Consider the following 20,877-nt stretch of genomic DNA (forward strand, 5'->3'; position numbering starts at 1 on the left):
CCAAGTCCCAGGGCCTTCCTGTGATCTGATGAGCTCTGGTATGAAGTAACCAGGGGAGAAGCTAGAGCTATAGAACTCTTTATACTTTGGGCAGGGTTTGGAGAAGATATCCCTAGTGTACTTTGAGATCTCTCTCTTAAGGATATCAAGTAAAACCTATTAATAAAAAATACCCAAAGATTTTCTTTTCATAAGCAATCTATATTCCCTGTATCTCCGAAGTTACTTTTCCTCTGGAATATGGTGCGAACAAATAACAAATTGATTCAAGGAGAATTTATATTCCTACAATACTGTCTGTCTATGAACATGGCATGTATTCTATTTATTGAATTCATCTTTTATGTCTCCTAGAAAAAAAACTTCTACCTTTGTTAATTAAATTAAGCCTAGAACCCTTAACTCTTGTCCTTGACAGTTGTCTTTCCTTAGGGATCTCTTAGAGCAGGTGGTAGCTGAGAGCACAGAGCTGGAAGTTGGACGGAGCTGTGTTTCTGTTCTACCTCTGCCATTTTCCTTCCTGTATAATTTTGGATACATCACTACACTTCTCTGAATTTCAGTGTTCTCACCTGTAAATTGGGGTTAATAAAAGTGCCTACCTCATCAGTTTGTTGAGAGAGTTGAATGAGATAATGTGTGTAAAGCAGTGCCTAACCCAAGCACTCAATTATTCATAATTACTGGCAACCTTGCTTCTATCTGCCTATAAAAATTGAGGTCCTGCTCTTCCATCAGCACTTTCGCCTAAATGTAGACACATTCACCTTTCCTGAGTACCTTTTAGCATGGTTGAGGTGAGGCTGGAATATTGAATAAGACTGTCTAAAGACTAGGGAATAACATGGCGCGCCTGGGTGGCTCAGTCGTTAAGCGTCCGCCTTCGGCTCAGGTCATGATCTCAGGGTCCTGGGATCGAGCCCCGCATCGGGCTCCCTGCTCCGCGGGAAGCCTGCTTCTCCCCCTCCCACTCCCCCTGCTTGTGTTCCCTCTCTCGCTGTGTCTCTGTCAAATAAATAAATAAAGTCTTAAAAAAACATAAAGACTAGGGAATAACAGCAGATAAATAAACAGAAAATAATATGAAACCAGATCATTGTACTTTACGCTATGGCTTGCTGTTCAGAGCACCGTCTTATTCTTGGTCCTCATTTATTTCCACAAGGTGGGTACCATCTTAACAACCCACCACCCAGGAGTGTAAGATGAGAACTTCTGAATCCTCTGACCTCTGAACCCACGAGCACTAGGATCGGTTCGTTTCCAAGACCTGCCTTCTTAGTTTCACATTCTTGTCTTTTTGCTCAGATGACTGCTAATCTGGAATAACCACAGTTTTCCAGGGGGATTCCACCCATCCTTTGCCCACAGGAGTGTGGCCTTTCCCTACAGCCATAACTTGACAACAAGATTATAATATAGCACAATAGTATTGGCATTCATACCAAAAAAATATATGGTTGATGGTGGGAGCTTTTTGTTATATCCTCCCATAGTATTGTAGTTTTCTTTATATGGGTAATATAACTTATGTTTATTCTGAAGTTCCTGATATTTTGCATTTTCTATCATAATTTAGTATTTATACCTTATTTCTTTTTTGTACCATTGATCAGAAATTCTTTTTTTTTTAAAAAGATTGTATTTATTTATTTGACAGACAGAGACACAGCGAGAGAGGGAACACAAGCAGGGGGAATGGGAGAGGGAGAAGCAGGCTTCCCGCGGAGCAGGGAACCCGATGCGGGGCTCGATCCCAGGACCCTGAGATCACGACCCGAGCCGAAGGCAGACGCTTAACGACTGAGCCACCCAGGCGCCCGTGATCCGAAGTTCTAAAACAATATTAAACATGATAGAAGATATCTTTATTTTGCTTGTTTTTTAAAAAAAAGAAATGCTGGGGCACCTGGCTGACTCAGTCAGTGGGGTGTGTGACTCTTGGTCTTGGAGCTGTAGGTTCAAGCCCCACATTGAGTGTAGAGATGACTTAAAAATCTTTAAAAAATTATAATAATAAAAAAGAAATGATGTAGGGGACGCCTGGCTGGCTCAGTCGGTGGAGCATGCGACTCTTGATCTTGGGGTCATGAGTTCGAACCCCACACTGGGCATAGAGCTTACTTAAAAAATGAAACCAACAATAAACAAACAGACAAATGAGAAAGAAATGCTGGTAATATTCTTTGGTAAGTATTCTCTTACCTCATGTTTAACAGAGATGTTCTTTCTTGTGTCTTCCTTGTCATTTTCATGTATATCTTTACCCTTTTACCTCACAGTCCCAATTTGACATAACAGGTATTAAACACTATGATTTGTTTTTTTGGATATCTCTTCAAAATGATTCTTTTTTTTTAAGATTTTATTTATTCATTTGAGACACAGAGATAGATAGAGAGAGAGAGAGAGAGAGAGAGAGAGAGAGAGCATGAGCAGGGAGAGAGGCAGAGGGAGAAGCAGGCTCCCCGCTGAGCCGGGAGCCCGATGTGGGGCTCGATCCCACGACCCTGGGATCATGACCTGAGCCGAAGGCAGACGCCTAACCGACTGAGCCGCCCAGGCGCCCCTATCTCTTCAAAATGATTCTCGATCCATCTGGCAAACATTTGTTAAGCTTCTATATGTCAGATACTTTGCTGGGATGCTGGGAAGACAAAGATGGATAGCTCCACAGACTAGTCCGAAGAAGGACAAGATAATCATGGCATTGTAATAGCACTGCATGGGCAGAGAGGGCAGCTATTCTTGTTGGGAGCACAGTAGATCGTATAGACTTGCCAAATCACTCTGTTGTACACCTGAAACTAATGTAACATCATGGGTCAACTCTACTTCAACTAGAGCTTCCCAAATGATGCACCTGACGATTTGGTCTGGGTCACAGCTAGAGCTGATATTCAGCTGGTATACACCAAAACGGTAAGACCATTTAAAATATTAAAATACTTCCACCCAGTAAATCGCTACTGCCCTGAGCACCCTGAGTGCTCCCTCCCTGACCCAGTTCCTCCTGAGAATCTACCAACTAAAAGGGTAATACCTGGTATATACAGCATGCGGCCGCCAGGACTCCGGTCCAATGCTACTACCCAGCATGGCTTGTACATTCTGATTGGTCCATTTCTGTGCCTTAGCACTTGATAAATACTGCAAATAGCACCCTTGGTAATAGTCAATATATCCAGCCCTTCAACTCTCAGGGTAGCCAGTGGGCTTGGGATAACCTGACATGCCTTCTCCCCTTCTTCAGCTAGGAGCAGCCTCATCTGCATACTCCAGTGGCCCAGGCAAATATTTTGATTTTCTATGTATGCCATGAAAAGTTGGGTTGCACTGATTTAACTTAGATAGTATTATACTAACAGACCGCCTTAGGCTTGAACTATTGTTGCTTCCCTGGGATCAATCCTTTGTGGTTGTGCTTTGTTCCTTTCAAGCTTTGCTAAATTATGTTCGCTACTGTCTTACCTAAAGTTTTTATATCTATATTTGGAGTTTATATTGGTCTCTGATTTTTGAGTTTTATCTTTCTCAGGTTTGGGAATTAGGACCATATTTGTTTCATGGAATGAATTAGGTACATCCTAACTTTTTCTGTTTTCTTCCTTGAAGATTTGAAACTACCTTATCATTAGGTTAAGGGACCTGGTGTGACAGTTTCTCAATTTACTCCTCAGTTATTAATTTATTCAGGTTTTCTACTTGGAGTATGAATTTTAATATTTTATAGTTTTGCCGGGAAAAAAAGGCATCCATTGCATTATATTTTAAAAACCTATTAGCATACAATTGTGCATAGAATTTCCTTACAATTAAAACTATTGTTTATCCTGGCTGTTATACCCCCTTTCTCATTTCTAATTTTATGTGTGTTTTTCTCACGTAGGTTTGCCAGAGGGTTAGCTACTTTATTAGCCCTCTCAAGCTACCAGCTCTTGGATGTATTTATTAATTCCACTGTTTTTACATCCTCTAATTTATTTATTTCTGCTTTTATCTTTATTATTTCCTTCCTCCTATTTTCCTGTGCATTTTTTTTTTTTTTGCTCTTTTTCTAAACTGTTAAGCTCAATGTTTAGTTTAGTTTATTGGCCTTAAATGTTAACGGTGAGACGTAAAGGCTGTTGGACGTCTGTCAAAAGCCCTTTTCTCTGAACTCGAGACAGGGAGGGAACGGAAAGTGGGGACTGCCGGGACCCCAAAGCCAAGAAGGCCGAGGGTGGCAATGAACGTTTTTTCTCTTGCACTTCAGCGCTTTGCCCGAAGCGTTTCTCCACAGCGGGGCAGCAGGGAGCAGGGAGTGTGGGAGCGGGCTTGCGGGCGCCCCGGGATTCGGCCGTGCCGGGGCCGCTGTGCAGAGTGTGGGTGCGAGCCCTTCACCAGCCGGTCCGCTGTCGGTGCGGGCGCCGGCCTTCTGGTTCTTGTTCCCTGGTGTTCGCTCTTTCTGCGTCTTGCTTTCCTTCCTGCTCGCCACAGCGGTGAGGAGGTTCAGTTCTCTGCACCACGGTTTTAAGCCACGCAAAGAATTGCCTTACTCCCTCCAGGGGTCAGGCCGAAGGAATCTTTGAGCTTTGACCTCAAGCTGGGACTTGTCTGCTGCCACTGTCACCGTCACTCACTCCTCTTATCTGCCTCAAGGGTTTTCACATGAGAGGCTCAAGGCACAGACTGGCTGGCTTACAGTCCCAGGAGGAGTCGAAGGAGATGAGCGGCACCCTTGAATGGTTTTAGAGATGTGTGTGGAGGACCAGGAGGCGGAGGAAAGGTACAAAATGGGAGTAGGGGACAAAGAAAGGTATCCCCAGGGAAAGGAGTAAGTCGGGATGGGGAAGGCCCGTACTTTCCTTCCCCAGCCCAGAGATCCTGCCTCTGAATAACCCCCATCAAAAAAACTTGTTTCTTCCACCCTGGCTCCTGTTGGGAATCAGTAGGGGGCAGCAGTCCCAATCCTAAGTGTAGGGACAATAGGAGGTGCCTAAGGCCTACAATCCCGGTAAGATCAGACATCTATCCACCACCCACCCCTCTGCTCCCTGCTCTTCACCCACACCACTAGCCCTCTCTCCCTCCTCAAACGTGCCAAACTCTTTCCCAACTCCTGGCCTTTGTACATTCTTGGCCCTCTGCTGGGAGCACGCTTCTTCTGGCTCTTCTCATGGCTGGCTCTTTCTCGCAAGTTAGGTCTCAGCTCCAGTGACCTTTCACCTGCTTAGAGAGGCCTTCCCTGACCACCTTCGCCTCCTGAAACATTGCCCACCCCCACCCCAAGCTACTCTTAATCACATTTTCTTCATTGAAAATCTTGTTCACTGGTCTGTCTCCACCTGAATGGAAGTTCCACTAGGCCAGAGATCTTACTGCCTTGGTCACTGCCGTATGTCCAAGTGCCCTTAGCTAGTGTTCAGCTTACAGTACACACTCAATAGATCTGTCCTGAAGCAATGAGTGAACCCGCGTGCCAAGCCATGTGCTGGTGGTACAAACCTAGAGGGAGCTCATAGCACAATGGGAGAGAAGGATTTGTAAGTGGATAATTACTACATGATGGGAGGCATATGTCCTGTAACATCGTAGACTGTGCCTCTGTGTTCAGAGAGGCCTGGTTTTAAATCCTGGCTCTGGGGCGTCTGGGTGGCTCAGTTAAGCGTCTGTCTTCGGATCAGGTCACCGTCCTGGGATCGAGCCTGGCCTCAGGCTCCCTGCTCAGTGGGGAGTCTGCTTCTCCCTCTCCCTCTGCTCCCCCTGCTTGTGCATTCGTGCGCCCTCTCTCTCTCTCTTTCTGTCAAATAAATAAGTAAAATCTTAAAAAAAAAAATAAACCCTGGCTCTACCACTTACTAGATACATGACTTTGGGTGGTTGTTCAACCTGTCTGGCTCAGTTTCCTCATTTGTAAAATAAGGATAATAATAACAATAAAATGATAATACTGATCCCATAGGATTGTTATGAACGTGATATGAGATGACATAGATAAAGGGTCAATACCATATTCGATACATGGGAGCTATTATTATTGAGTATGGTACACACTTAGAGCGGTGTATAGGTAGAGACTATGTCGTGATTCTAAATCTTTTTCATTGTTGCTGCTTTTGCCTACCTTTGGCTCCAGTTGCTCTAACAGAGAGCAGTCCAGTCCTGGAAGGAGCCGCAGTCGTGTTCATTAATGACAAGCCCACTCAAAATAGCTTGGGCCGGGCTGATGGAGCTGGGAAGTGTTTCTCTGAGAGAGAGGGGTGCCTCCTACTTTCCGTTCCATCTTACAAAGCCAGGCCAGGATTGGGAAATTAATTCAGGTCTTTAAATGCTGATAAATGCAGAGGCACTTACTGCTAATATTTCAATCAAGTGTCAAGATAGAACTGATTAAAAGAGGATTCAGAAGCTTCTAGTTGATGGAGGCTGTATCCCTTAACCATTCTAATGTAAGACATCGTTTTTATTTTTTGTTTATTTGACCCCAGTAAATGCTACATTACTAATGCTATAAGAGAAAAAAAGTACAATTTGTACAGTGCCATTTTGCATTCATTTGAAAGAGGAATGTATTTTTAATGCATTTGGCATCCTTCTGGCTCTCCTTAATAATTATAGGACTAATTAAACATATACTTGGAAGCAATCAGTGTCAGAGCTAAAAGGAATTGTAGGCATTATTCGGGCAAGCGCTTCATTTTGTGGAGGAAAAACTGAGGCCGGGTATCTTGCTGGAGGACATCAGGCTTGAAGAAAACAGTGTTCGGACGCTTAGTCTGGTGGCATATTAACAAGCCTCCCCTTGTTCTCGTAACAACGGAGCCTCCACCTTTCTGTTCTGGGCTGTCCCCTCCCCCCTCCCCCGTGTTCCCATTTCATTCATTCAACAAAGCAATCGAGGGCCTATGTGTGCCACCTACTCTGCTAGGTGCGGGGGATGAGCAGTCCCCACGCATAGCCCTCGTTGTTCGGCTGGCAGTCTGGGAGAGAGACAGACAAAAAGACGAGCAACCGGGGAAGCATCCAGGAGGCTTACCTGACCCAGACTGGAGAGGGAGGGGAGATGGGAGGAGGCTGTCATCTAAGGCTTCTTGTCATTCCATCTAGACCAGGGAGAGCTGAAGTTTGAGTGGGAGTCACCCGTGTGAGCCGGGGTGGGAGAGAAGCCACGGGTTCTGGACAGAGGCTTACCGAGCACAAAGGTCAGGCAATAGGAGAGGCCGTGGTGTGGCTGTAACAAGGGATGAAGTACTGATACCTGCCACCACAGGGAGGAACCTCGAAGACAGGATGCTCAGTGAAACAAGCCTGTCACGAAAGAACAAATGTTGTATGATTCCATGTCTAGGAAAAGTCCAGGATGGGGAAAGCCACGGAGACAGAAAGTAGATTGATGAGTGGTTGCCTAGAGCTGGGACAGCTGGGGAGGGGGTTGGGAGGGCAATGGATAAGGGGCGTGGAGTTTCTCTTTGGAGTAATGAAAATGTTCTGAAATTGACTGTGGCGATAAATGCACAATTCTGTGAATGTACAAGAGGCCACTGAAGTGTACACTTAAAAAAAGAAAACAGAACGTGTCGTGCTCTAGAAACTAAAAGACATGCTATGGCCAGAGGATGGAGAGAGGGGGAAGGTGTGGCAAGAGATAAGGTTAGAGAGATCGTATTACTACGCAAAGCTGACATGTAGAGGGCACGTTTTCAATACGATATGCGTATTGACAAAATATTCAAAAACAACCCTAGAAGGGATGGAACCGTAATTATCTCATTTTACAGATGTGAAAACTAAGAGTCAGGGAGGTTCATGTGCTCAGTTACATAGCTACCGAAAGTGGTAAAGCTGAGATTTGAACCCAGCCAGTCTTGCTCCTCGGTCTGACCATTACACTGTATGTGAAAGCAAGATCTGATCACGAAGGGCCTTGGAAACCATGCGAAAGAGTTTTAATTTTTTTTTTTAAAGATTTTATTTATTTATTTGAGAGAGAGAGAGAATGAGAGATAGAGAGCACGAGAGGGAAGAGGGTCAGAGGGAGAAGCAGACTCCCTGCTGAGCAGGGAGCCCGATGTGGGACTCGATCCCGGGACTCCAGGATCATGACCTGAGCCGAAGGCAGTCGCTTAACCAACTGAGCCACCCAGGCGCCCTGAGTTTTAATTTTTGATTCAGGTTCCTCTGAAGTGTCTTAAACAGAGGTGATAAGATCAGATCTATGTTGGAAGACATTGATTGCGTTCTTGTTGCCATGTGACCAAATGGATTAGGAAGGAGTGACATGATCAGAGGCAGTGAGTTCTGTAAGGAGTTGGTCTGAACTTGGGGGCCTGGAGTGAGAATGGCAGTAACAATGGGGATGAAGAGAAGTGGATGGGTTTCAGAAATGTTTAGGAGAATTCACTGACGGGACTTGCTGGTTGACTGAATGTCGGAGAGTAGGAGTTGAGGCTGACTCGGGATCTCTCTCGGGCAGCTGGGTGATGCTTTCTCTGAGATTGTGACAAGAGGACAAATTCAGATTTGGGCACGTTGAGTGTAAGTTCAAGTTTAAATGTTGAGGAAGAAGCTGGATATTAAGGTCCAAAAACCAAGAGGACAGACCACACTAGAAATACATATTTGGGGGGGCCCTGCCTCGCTCAGTTGGTAGAGCATGCAACTCTTAATCTCGGAGTTGTGAGTTCAAGCCCCATGTTGGGCATAGAGCTTACTTAAAAACAAAACAAAACAAAACAGAAATACACATTTGGGGAGTTATCAGCCTATCCATGATGTTTGAAGCTATGCGGGTATGTGGGAGTGCTCAGGATGATGTGCCATTTGAGAAGAGAAGCAGGCCTAAGACAGAGCTGTGTACCCCACTGTTTTAGGTATGAGGTCCATAGAGTAGGACCAACACCAGGAGGATATGGCATTGCAGGAGCCAGACGGACAGAATGTTTCAAGAACAAGGGAAGGTTGACTGTGTCACGTACAACTGAGAGCTAATGACAGCAAAGTGCCCATTGGGTTTTGCAGTAAGGAGTCCACTGGTAAGTGCAATTTCAGTGGAGTGTGGGAAGAGAAAGACTGATTATGGTCATTGAGAGAGTGATTCATAAAAAGCTTGCTTTTTCCTTTTTTCACAGATCCTGCCAGCTGATTTTTCTGCTTGAGTTTCTCTGTGTCTCGGCTGGTCTTGTCAGCCCTTCTCCCAACCCTAATTTTGGTAGCTCCTGTTGGACACTCAGGCTCCTTTCCCTTTAAAGCTCCATTTGGAGGTGCCCGGCTGGCTCAGCCAGTAGAGCATGCGACTCTTGATCTCAGGGGGTTGTGAGTTTGAGCCCCATGTTGGGCGTAGAGATGACTTTAAAAAAAAAAAAAGAAAAGAAAGCTCCATTTTGCTTTAAAGGTTTTGTTTTTGTGTTTGTTTGCTTTAAGGGTTTTCCTGGCGATAACTAAATGGGAACAGGCAGAAGACAAAAAACAAATCTGGAAAAGTGACTTAAGGCTTCTAGAAATCTGATAAAATTCTTATGATTTCCTAAAATATTTCTGTAGGTATTATATGATAAAAGGGTTCTATAATTAAGCTTGTTTCCTTGCTATCTGACATCTGAAAGCCTTTAACATGCTAAGACACACCGTGCATCTGTCAGTGCCCTGAGCGTAAAATTAATCGTGCAGTGTTTCTCGAACTTTCTTGACCATGGAACCCTCTTGCTGAGAAGCATTTGTAGGATTAATTTTCCACAGAAGACACTTTGGGAAAGTCTCACCTGTGTTTATAATTCCAAATACACTTTTCGGATAGTTCTAGAGGTTTAAAAGCCCCCTCACTACTACTCGTCCACTCCTGAGGGTGGAGCTCATGCTCCTTTACTGCCACTTCCAAGTACTATCCTCTTACTCTTCACCACCATTCAGGTCAAGCCTGAGAGGGAGGTGCATACAGGACTGGAGAGATGGGAGGCTGGGAGCCCAGCTAGGAAGCGGGGCTTTCTTCATCCATCCATTCATTCGGAGATTTATTGAGTGTGTGCTATGTCCCAGACATAGGGCACAGTCCTAGGGATCTATCAATGAATCTAAAATAGCAAAAAACCCAAACCCAAACCCAGCACAAAAAACTGTTCTCATGGAGCTTGCATTCATAGCAGGGCTGAAAGACAGTGAGTAGACAAAAACACAGAGAGTGATTTAAGGGATGAATTCCTAAGTCAAGTAAGGTAGAGGAAGTGAGAATGGATGAGCTAAGCTTCAGGAGTGGGTTTAGGGAAGAGGGAGAGAAATTCCAGTTTCGCAAAGATGACTGAATGAGGAACCCACTGCAGAGCTTGGAATCACCAGTCCTATTTTGCTTACACTTTTCTTCCTCAGAGAAGGTTTGGACAGCTGTTTCTCTGCCTACTCACAAGACCGGTTGGATGGCTTCACATCTGTTACCTGGGCAAGGATCTCCAGAAAGGCACCGAACATACTGAAGGGCACCGGAGAGAGGGTTTTGGACCCCTAACCTGACACAAGTTGAATAATAATGACTTGTCCTGTACTTTGTATTTTTCAAAGTGCTTTTCTGTCCAGGTTCTGATTTATTGAAAATTGAGGCTCAGAGACTGACTTGCGGTAGATCGCACAGCTGCTCAATGTCGGGGCTGGAATATGAATTCAAGTCTTTAGCTAGCAGAACATCCACACACTGGCCACGTTATTGCTGGTTTTTCAGTCCTCTTGCTCATGGACATGTCTGGATTATTCCTGTGTGTGTGTGTGTGTGTGTGTGTGTGTGTGTGTGTGTGTGTGTAAGCTCCCGTGGGTCTGCATGTGGGGGAGGGGAGAATTGAGTGGAGGAGGTTGGGATAATGATTAACTTTCCTTAGGGTGGGGGAAATGGTCCCTGTTAATGTTTTTGGATTGAATGAAAGAGTTTTCAGGGCAAGGGCCAAGTAGCGATTAGATCTTTTCCCTCCAAGTAATCCCCATTCAGGGCTGCGTAAATTGGAATACTGAGCAGAGGGACTGGGAGGCAGCAAACCCTTTAGTCTCTCCCAACTAGCAAGACCCTTTGAATGATGAATTTTGATGGAGTTTGTGTGAAGATTTGGGATTTTAGCTCAAAGGCAGATGTAGTGAACTTGAAGAAGGCTCAGAGGAGACAATGAAAGGCTTGGACAATTTGACTTGAATTCAAAAGGTGGAAGGGATAGGAATTGTTCTGTCGAGACCTGCCTCCCTCTCGCATCACCTCTGGTCACTTCCTGCTTTACACTTTGTGTGGCAGCCATACTGAAATGCCCACCACGTTTCCCATCGCTCCCAGCCTTTCCGTGCCCCTTGCTGCCATCATGTCTGTGTGTCATGCGGTGCAGTATGCCCAGAATGCCCCTTTCTCCACATAGCCATCCTTTGCTCAGAGGCAGCACTTACTCTTCGTGGTATCCAGCACTGTGCTAACGGTGTTAGAGGCAGTAGACCATTTAATCCTCATAGAAACCTTCTGAGGTGGCTACTGTTACCTCCACTTTATGTTCAAGTCAATGAGACTTAGAGAAGTATGGTAACTTGCTCCAAGGCTACACAGCTTGTAAGAGGAGCCAGAATTTGAACCCAGGTATTTCTCTCTCTCTCTTTTTAAAGATTTTATTTATACATTTGAGAGAGAGAGAGAGAGAGAGAGCAGGAGCGGGGGGGAGGGAGGGGCTGAGGGAGAAGGAGAAGCAGACTTCCCGCAGAGCAAGGAGCCCGATGCGGGACTCCATCCCAGGACCCTGGGTTCATGATCTGAGCTGAAGGCAGACACCTAACCGACTGAGCCACCCAGGCGTCCCTCATTAGGAAATTTAGAACCAAGTTTATAGCCCATTTCTAGCAACTACACAAAGACTGAGCGGTGCTTTTTTATGTATGCCAAACGTATTTTATGTTTTAGTGTTTTCCTCCTTCAATTTTCCCCTGTGATTGGTTCCCTCAATCATTTATTTTCTGGTTGTGGTATGTGGGTTTTCTTTTTTAGATTTATTTTTTATTCATTTGAGAGAGAGCATGCGCAAGCAGTGGGGGGAGGAGGGCCCGAGAGAGAGGGAGAAGCAGACTCCCTGCTGAGTAGGGAGCCCGACGTGGGGCTCAATCCCAGGACCCCGAGATCATGACCTGAGCTGAAGTCAGATGCTTAACTGACTGAGCCGCCCAGGCCCCAAACCCAGATAGTTCTGATTTCAGAGTCTGACTTCTTCTGTTAGTCCGGTTCCTCTGAGAAGCAGAAGCCAAGATGGGATTAAACGTGCAAAGATTTCACTAGAGTGATAGCAGTACAAGAGACACTGGGGAGGTTGCTGGAGGAGGCTGAGAGAGCCATCAGACTGAGAGGCAAAGAGAGGAAAAAAGGTTGGGTAGGAACATCCTAGATGGCCATGCAGTCCAGGAAAGGTTCAGGAAGCCCTTTGCTGAGTCCTTGAGCTGAAGTCCGCCGTCAGTGGAGTCCTACATGTTTCCGCGGCAGGCCTGCCTTCGGGTCCGTCGTGCGGAGTCCCCCGGCTAGCAGCAGCCAGGGGGGAAGAAGTGCCGCCTCGTGCACGCTCCGTGATGAACACAGCACCTCGGGCCCTTGATCAGATTATGTTCCGTGAAGTTCAGGGGTTCTCTCTCGACTGGGCAGATTTCGTCCCAGCAGGGGACAGGAAGCAACATCTGGAGATAGCTTTGATTGTCACCAGTAAGGCGGGGGTTGCTCCTGATACCTAGTGAGTAGAGGCCAGGGCTGCTCTTCAACATCCTACAGTGCACAGGACAGCCCCCCCAACATAGAATGATCCAGTCTCCAATTTCAGTGATGCTGGGGTTGAGAAACACTGATGTAGTGGGAGGCTGGCAAGGGGCATTCTCAGGACCACGGCATTCTCCACCTCTCCATCTTGTCCCCCTCCGCCAATACACCCTCTCTGGCTTTCCCCCTCCGCTCACTCTGGTAGAGGCCCCCCTCTCTTACACTCCCGGCGCTCGGCGTGCCTCCTTCCCAGCACTTCCCATTGCTCGTGGTCTCATCTGTCTCCCTGGATGGACTGTGAGGATGCGGAGAGCGGGAGCTCCATCTTACTTTGCTTTGTATCCCTCACACCCAGGCTAGGGTCTGGCCCCTAGTGAATGTTTATTAAATGAATGAAGGTGGGAGAAGGCTCTGAAGCCATTTAGTGGCAAATGTTCTATAGGTGACAGGCTTTCACATAGCTCCTTTTCAGGACCCATCTACCCCAGGGGATCCTGTAACTCCCTGCTTAATGGCCACCAGTATAACAAATTCCTTCCTGAACAGTTTCACTTGAATGTCCCATAGTAACTCAAAGTCAACATGCCAATAATGAAAGGTATGCTCCTCCCCAAACCTGATTTTCTTTCTATGTTCTCTTTGTCTGTGAATGGCCGCACGACTTCTCCTATTATTAAAACTAGAAACTTGGGAGACGCATCTTTTCCCTCACCACCCCCCCGTCCCCTAAATCACTAAATACTGAGAATTTGACCCTTAATATCTCTCAAATCTTCCTTCCTGCCTCCATTCTCACCACCGTCGCTGTAACACTGGCTCTCATCACTTCTGTTCTGGATGATTGCTTGTCTCCTAACTCATCACCCTGCCACATATCCCCTTCAGATTTACACTCGACTCTGCTGCCGGAGTGATAGTCTTAACACATATTTGAGCAGATTATCCTCTTGCTCGAAATCTTTCAAGGGCTTCTTGTGATCTCCAGGATAAAGTCCAAACTTCTTATCACAACGCCCATGACTTTCATGACCTGGACCCCTGCCTGGCTTTCCAGCCTCATCTCCTATCACTTCCCCACACATACCTTTGGCGCTGTTTCTCAGCTGGGGGTGACTTTGCACCCCAGAGAACGTCTGACAATGTCCGGAGACATTTTTGGTTGTCACAGCCCCGGGGGAGTGAGGTGCTAGTAGTATTGAGTGGGTGGAATCCAGGGATACCATTTGCTAAACAATCTGCAACGCACAGGACAGCCTCTCACAACAAAGAATTAGCCAGCATGCAAAATGTCATGAGGCATTTCCAGGGCTCCTTTAGCTCCCTGGAAGCCCCATGCCCGTTTCACTGGTCTGTGCCTAAAACGTGCCTGGAATGCCTTTCTCTCCCCTTTTCATCTGGCTAACTCCCACTTGCCCTACAAAACTCGATTTAACCCTTGCCTCTTCTGGGAAGCCTTTCCGACCTCCCAGTCTAAATCAGATGTCCCTCCTTTGTGCTCCCGTGGCCCTCAGGGCCCGCCCCCTCTCATGGCGCTTATTAGATAGTGCTGCAGTTATTTCATTATCTCTTCCCTGGGGAGACTGAACTCCTTGACATCAGGGAACACGGTTTGTTCACATACGCATCCCCTCTACTCGGCGCATGATACGTGTTCCAATAAACATTTGAATCCATGAATGAATGACCACACGATCCGAACAAATGATGGCCTCAGATTCGAAAAAAGAGTAGAAGTTGTTGCTTGCCATCAGCCTCACCACTGGTCTTCCTTTAGGGAGATGCCTACAATATTTACTGTGACGTTGGGCCAGTCAATTGGTGAGAAGATGAACTAGAAAAATACTCCTTCCTTTATCCGTCAATATTTTATTGGTCACCTACTATGTACCAGACACCGAGGTAGACACTGAGGACCTGGCAGTGAATAGGACAGACATTTGTAAGTTGCCTCAAGGAACTTACAAATCGAGCAGGTTATACACGTTTGACTGAAATCTAGTTAGTCTAAGTAGACCACCTTGGGGAATCTCAGTTAAGGGTCTGGAAATAAAATGTATTAGAAATTTAGAGTGCTTCCCAGTCTGATTTGATTTGCTTGCAGCAAATTGACCACCTTGCAAATCCTTGGTGTAACAGGCATGTCCTTCCCCTGAGCGATACACAGAGCATAAATGCAGCCAAACTATTTCTGGCCCTGACTCTCCAGCCATAGGAAAGACTCTATCTGCAAGGAAGAAAGGAGGTTACTGATCAGAATAAGCTACAAAATAAGTGGAGACCACCCACTTCCTTAATTGACTTTGTATAAAGAAAATGAAAGCTCATTACCCGTCTTGTCAGTTGCCCCACATCTCTGGAGCTGGGGCAGCAGCTGAATAATGAAAAGCTCACTAGTGCAGAAACAGTTAACATTAACTTTGGCACTGTGTGTCAAGTGAGGTTTGGGCCTGTTATCTCTTTCCTAAGAGTCTCTCAGATTCAACTACAACACTAAGATATCCAAATGCACAGGAGTAAATCTCTACATTTTTAAAGTGGATCTAACCATACTCATTTGATTTATTTGAGTAGCTTTGGGCTGAACTAATGCTAGGGAAAGACTTATTTGACCATGATTGGGAAAATGCTATGGAAAAGTTAAAGCATTATACTCCGGTATATGAGAGAATGGGAGGGATAGTATCTTCCAGATGCCCAGAGAAATTTCCAACTGAGATAAACTCAGGGGTTATTAAGGAGTCTTTGTTTGGGCAGCAGAGGAAAGTTCCCCCCATTTCATTCATTTATTCATTTTTAAAGTTCTATTTAAGTAATCTTTGCACCCAGCGTGGGGCTTGAACTCACGACCCTGAGATCAAGAGTCCCATGTTCTTCCGACTGAGCCAGCCAGGCGCCCCCATTCATTTATTTATTGAGCATGTACTATGCATGAGGCACCATGCTGGGTATTGGAGATACTGCAATGGGTGGGTGGGAGTGTGGACAAAAATCCCTGACCTGATGTAGATTACATACTATTGGGTAAATATTTGGCAAAAAAAGGTAAGCTGCCCTGTGTGCGTGCACGTGCATGCACGGGTCTCTCTCTCTCTCTCTCTCTCTCTCTCTCTCTGTGTGTGTGTGTGTGTGTGTGTGTGTGTGTGTGTGTGTGCGTGTCTGCTGGGCTTCTGTTCAGCCTCCTTTCACCCTACACCCTTCCCCCTCCAGGGCTGGCAAGTAGAGGTGTTGGCTTCCTTCACAGATTCCATAACTTTTGGGGGAGCTCTACTGGATGGATATGTTAAATCACTGATGCAACTGTCTCGACCCTTAGGTGCAGTTTGGGTTTTCCCCTAAACACTTACATCGCCTTTCAGGACTGTAAGGCTGTAAATGGAATCATTCTGGTTCTCAGGATCCATAATTAAGCTCCTGTGTTTGCACGTTCAAACTTTGAGGGTGCCCCTTGGGCATTTGGAGAGCATTTAGCATACTCAGCAGCCTCTGCGACAGAAGCCAAAGTGGCAGCGGGAGTACATTCCATAAAAGCAGCTCTCTTCCTAGAGCCCATAATTAGAATGTGTTAACTACATCCTCTTTGCATCTGGGACACAGAAATTCAAGGGTGACAGAGGCAGAATGGCAATGGGACCCACAAAAATGTTCTGCTATCTGTAAAGGTAAGAAGTTGGTCTTTATTCTCACTTGTCTACTAGAAGTCAGCGGTTTTTTCCTGCCTGAGATTAGACACCTAGGGAGGCATTCTATGTAAAACAGCCTAGTCCCCGGCCCATCACGAGAATTTAAAAAATGACAGCTATCATCATCATTAGCATCATCCTTATCATGTTAGCACTTCACTGTCTTAGGGAGAATGAAGTAGAAAGAAACAGAAACAGGGTCTCAGGTCTGCGATCTGGTTTTGTCATTAAATCGTCGTGGGGTCTTCGGAAAGCTCGCGTAACCATACAAGAAGTGTAATCTTTGGCAGGGTGGAATAAGGAGGAGGGGGAGGTGGAAGGAATCCTAAACGGAGCAGACTGGGGCTAGGGAGGAGATAATCCAGTTGCATAGTGTTACTGGATGTCCAGATCCACTCTTCACCCTGCTCTGTGAGACAGGAGGCTGACCCATATGGATTGCATTCATGGACTGCCTTGCCTCCTGACTTCTGGTTGTGTTTGGCACCAGCTGGGGATTGGAGGGTGGGAGGAGAGTGAAGCTGGAGAGTTTATTCCCCAGGCTCTCTCTTGATGGACTGAGGACCGGCAGTGCCTGCGTCTCTCTCTATGGAAGGCCACAGGGTCCTATAAAGCACACTCTGCACACCGTTCCCTCTCCTTGGCCCTGGGTGGGTAACAGCGCCCTGCAGTTACTATCTCCCAGGTATGACCCCATCTCTTGTGAAGGTTCCACTCTCTACCCACACCTTTGTAAGTAGCCCCTTTATGAAATTCTCCCCCAGATTACTCAGTTTGAGGGTGCCATCTTTTTCCTGCCCAGACCTTAACTGATAAACCTTGGTCATTTTTGTACTATCTCCTAAGCCCGGAGCGACATTGGCATCATGGTAGCGTAAGACGTCCCTCATTTTTGTCCCTCAAGCCCCTAGCACAGTGCTGGGCACCTGGTAGGCACCCAGTAAACACCAGTTAAATGAATAAGTTAACGAACTTTGGGGAGGGTAGCTGGGTAGTCCAAAGGGAATAGGTAATTCTGGTACAATTCTGATCATCAGGAGTTCGAGGAGGGTCAATCTAGCAAGTGGAGCAACCCTAGGGCAGGGAGTAGGATTTGGAAAGAGGAGGATCTAGCTGGGGCAGCTGGAAGAAATTGAGCAAGGAGAGTATGTAAGACCCTAGTCACTGACGGAAGTTCAGGGCGGGGCCCAGATGTGGGTACGTAAGGACAGAAAAAGCAGCAATGCTCAGGTCGACTTAATCATTGGGCTTTCGGCAGGAGAGAGTGTCCTGGCTGATCACTCAAAGTCTGGGAGCTATTGGGCGGGGGTAAAGGAGTCTAATTCGCTAGACCGGCATAGCTTGAGGACTCGTAACTATTCTTTCACGGAGGGTATTTCTTGAGCCCCTTGTTCTGCTTTTGACACTTCGCAAATGATCTTCAGGACTTAACTCGGTTTCCATCATTTTCCTTTTTGGGGAAGGAACTCACACAGTAGCTGACAGTTCACTTTTTCACTATAAAATAATGAGTGACTACATGTGTAGGGGTTGAGAACGTGGGCATTAGAATCAGACAGACTTTTATAAGAATCTTCACTTGACCAGTGTGGGCAAGAACCTTTCTGAGTCTCTGTTACTTATTTTTTTAACAAATGAAGCTGGTGATAGTGCTTTTCTCCTTGTGTCGCGATGAGCATTAAATGAGATAATTCATGCCGAGCACTTAGAACACTTCTGGGCATGTAGTAAATACATAGTGAATGAACTTTAGCTTACATCTGTATTAGTATTTATCTTTCTGGTTTTTCACGTGTCCGTCTCTTGGAGTCTGATTAGCGCTAGAGCAAAAGCAGCACATAAAATTACGTTTCGGAGCCTGCAAAACAGAGGAGGCCACATCTCCATGATGCTGCCGCCGCCCTTCCCTATCATATTTCTATGCCAGTCACTAGCACTGGCCAGTAGGGGACTGTTATCTATCCTCTGGACTTTCCCAGCTTTTGGTCCGTGCTTCCGTAATGGTGCTTATCACATTTTAACATGTCTGTTTCCCCTACCTGATAGTGAGTTATGCGAGGGCAGGGCTAGGCACGAGAGTAGGGGCTCAGAAATACTTGTTGAAATTTTTTAAAATAAAATTTCGTCTGCGCACATCCTCCTAGGACCTTAGCCTCTTCTGAAGAATAAATTGGGCACTTCACTCAGGACGTTAGGGCACCTGCTTCTTTCCTCTTGTTCCAATCCCTATTCTTTCCATTCCCAGGCACCTGCCTCCTGCTCTGAACAAGTGCTGGAAAGCAAATATGGCAGAAATAAATACCATTCAAGCAGTGCCTACACTGCAGGGAGCCCATAAAAGGAGAAGGCCCCTCTAAACTGGAGATCTGTTTATTTTGCAATTAGCAAAAGGTCAGGAGGCCTGGCATAGAATCCAAGTGTTACTCTGCTGTGTTAGCAAGAAATGTGGGGTTGGGAAGTTATTGCTGGGGATTTGGAATTTTTATTATGAATTCCAGGAAGCCAAACTTTTCTGGGTAATATGTGAATCGCAGCAAAGTATTCTGCCATCCTTTGACCCAAAGTTAGCTCCTTTTTGGTGATATAACAAGGTCAGTAGGTCATGGGAGCTCTGGTGGGTTACCTTAAAATGACCCCTTTTGAGGATGTAACAGATTATTAATCAGGAGCCATATCAAGGAGCTATGGCTAGGGAGGAGCAAGCTTTCAACCTTTGATTTAGGAGCTGGGAATTTACAGTTCTCTTTCTTCTGCAGGGCCCTAAATTGGCTCGACATAACTCTAACAGGAGCATTTGTTCAGTGGGTGCTCTCTTTACCACAGGGCATTATGGGATACCATCCATTCAGAAAAAAACATATTGAGCACCTACTATGTGCCAGGTACTGAGCTAGGGTGATGGAGACACACAAAAGACCAGGACATTGTCCTCAAAGTACTCGAGGGCTAGTGAGGACACAGGCATGAAAACAGAAATGCGGTCCGTTGTTAGGGGTGGCGCGACGTGGAGCATCATGGTCTCATTCCTCCATGGTCTCACTCTATCAGGGCAGAGTGAGGCCTAAAGCAAAGAGTGACCCATATTTTAGCCAGGGAAAGAGCCAGCGACGGGAAGGACTTCATAGAGGAGGTGGCGGATTTCAATTGCCTGAACAAAAAGAATCCTTTAAGTGAGAACAGTGCCTCCCGAAGATTCTGCTGCGGTGGCCACAGTATCATTGACCCTGCCTTTACTTTAGCCCTCTTCTATTGGCTTGTAGCTACTTGTACTTTGAAAATTGGTTTTGAAGTCTTAATTGTAAGATTGTGCATCTCAAATTCATTGACTTTGCCTTTGCCCCTAAAATGCGTATGCTTTTCTATCCCTCAGTTAATGCATACATTTGGTTGATTAACAATGGAGCACTTCTGTACTACATGTGTCATCTCAGGCCGGAAACTTCTTGGACGGGGAATCCCTTTGTTGTTAAAAGCTGCCTGCCTCGTAAGCTTTTAAAGCTTATTTCATCAGGTGCATGCTGGGAGGTGAGGGATGATAAAGTCTCTGGGCTACAAAGCCCCGTCCAGAAGGCCTTCCCCTCAGCACCAAACTGCCTCAGACCGTCAGTCAGTCACATTTCTGACCTGATGCCAGCCAGGGGAGCTCACATCTCCACAGTCTCCGCACTCCCTTTCTCTTGCCTAGAATCAGAACCGGAGGAGCATCTCTGTTCCCTTTTTATTCCTGTGGCTCTAAAAATGCTTTCCCATCAGCAAGCCACAATTTCTGTGATACGGGAAGCCAACACAACAATCAGTTGACATGTATATAGGAAACTAAAGACTTATTTGAAGCTTCTGCACCTGGTTCCATGTCTTCCTGGGAAACTCCAGCTACTGCATAAGCCTGGAACCTTGGTGTGATGGGTTTCTACAGGCTTTAGAGCTGAAGTGCTCTTTAGCTGATTAAAAAAAAACCTAAATATACATTGAAATATTGTTTTCCCACAAGTCCCTTAAATATTAAATAGCTTATGGCTTTTTTTTCTTTTTTTTTTATTTATTTATTTGAGAGACAGAGAGAATGAGAGAGAAAGCACATGAGATGGGGGGAGGGTCAGAGGGAGAAGCAGACTCCCTGCTGAGCAGGGAGCCCGATGCGGGACTCTATCCCGGGACTCCAGGATCATGACCTGAGCCGAAGGCAGTCGCTTAACCAACTGAGCCACCCAGGCGCCCATGGCTTTTTTTTTTTTTCTGACCATGTGGTTTATAGCTTGTTGATCTTGGAAAACACTATTCAAAAATAGCATGTCACAAGTATTGCAATCCACAGGATTGTTTTGAAGAGAGTGATTGGCCAGAGCATCTTCTATGATACTTCTAAGTCATGCCACTGATGAGCATTTGTGCTTTCCATTTGCAAATGAATGAAAGGTAATTTAATTTGGCATTAGCTAGGGGCGCCTGGGTGGCTCAGTCGGTTAAGCGTCT

The 20,877-nt window shown here is 45.9% G+C and overlaps 1 pseudogene; it reads right to left on the minus strand.

Moving 5' to 3' along the window:
- Positions 1-20,877, minus strand: part of LOC114201637 (BOS complex subunit NCLN-like) — a 62,215-nt pseudogene that overhangs the window by 33,967 nt on the left and 7,371 nt on the right.

Source organism: Eumetopias jubatus, unplaced genomic scaffold (genome assembly GCF_037043125.1).
Source record: "Eumetopias jubatus isolate StellerSeaLion01/CBP00866 unplaced genomic scaffold, mEumJub1_p1.0 scaffold_11, whole genome shotgun sequence".
NCBI classification, from domain to species: Eukaryota; Metazoa; Chordata; class Mammalia; order Carnivora; family Otariidae; genus Eumetopias; species Eumetopias jubatus.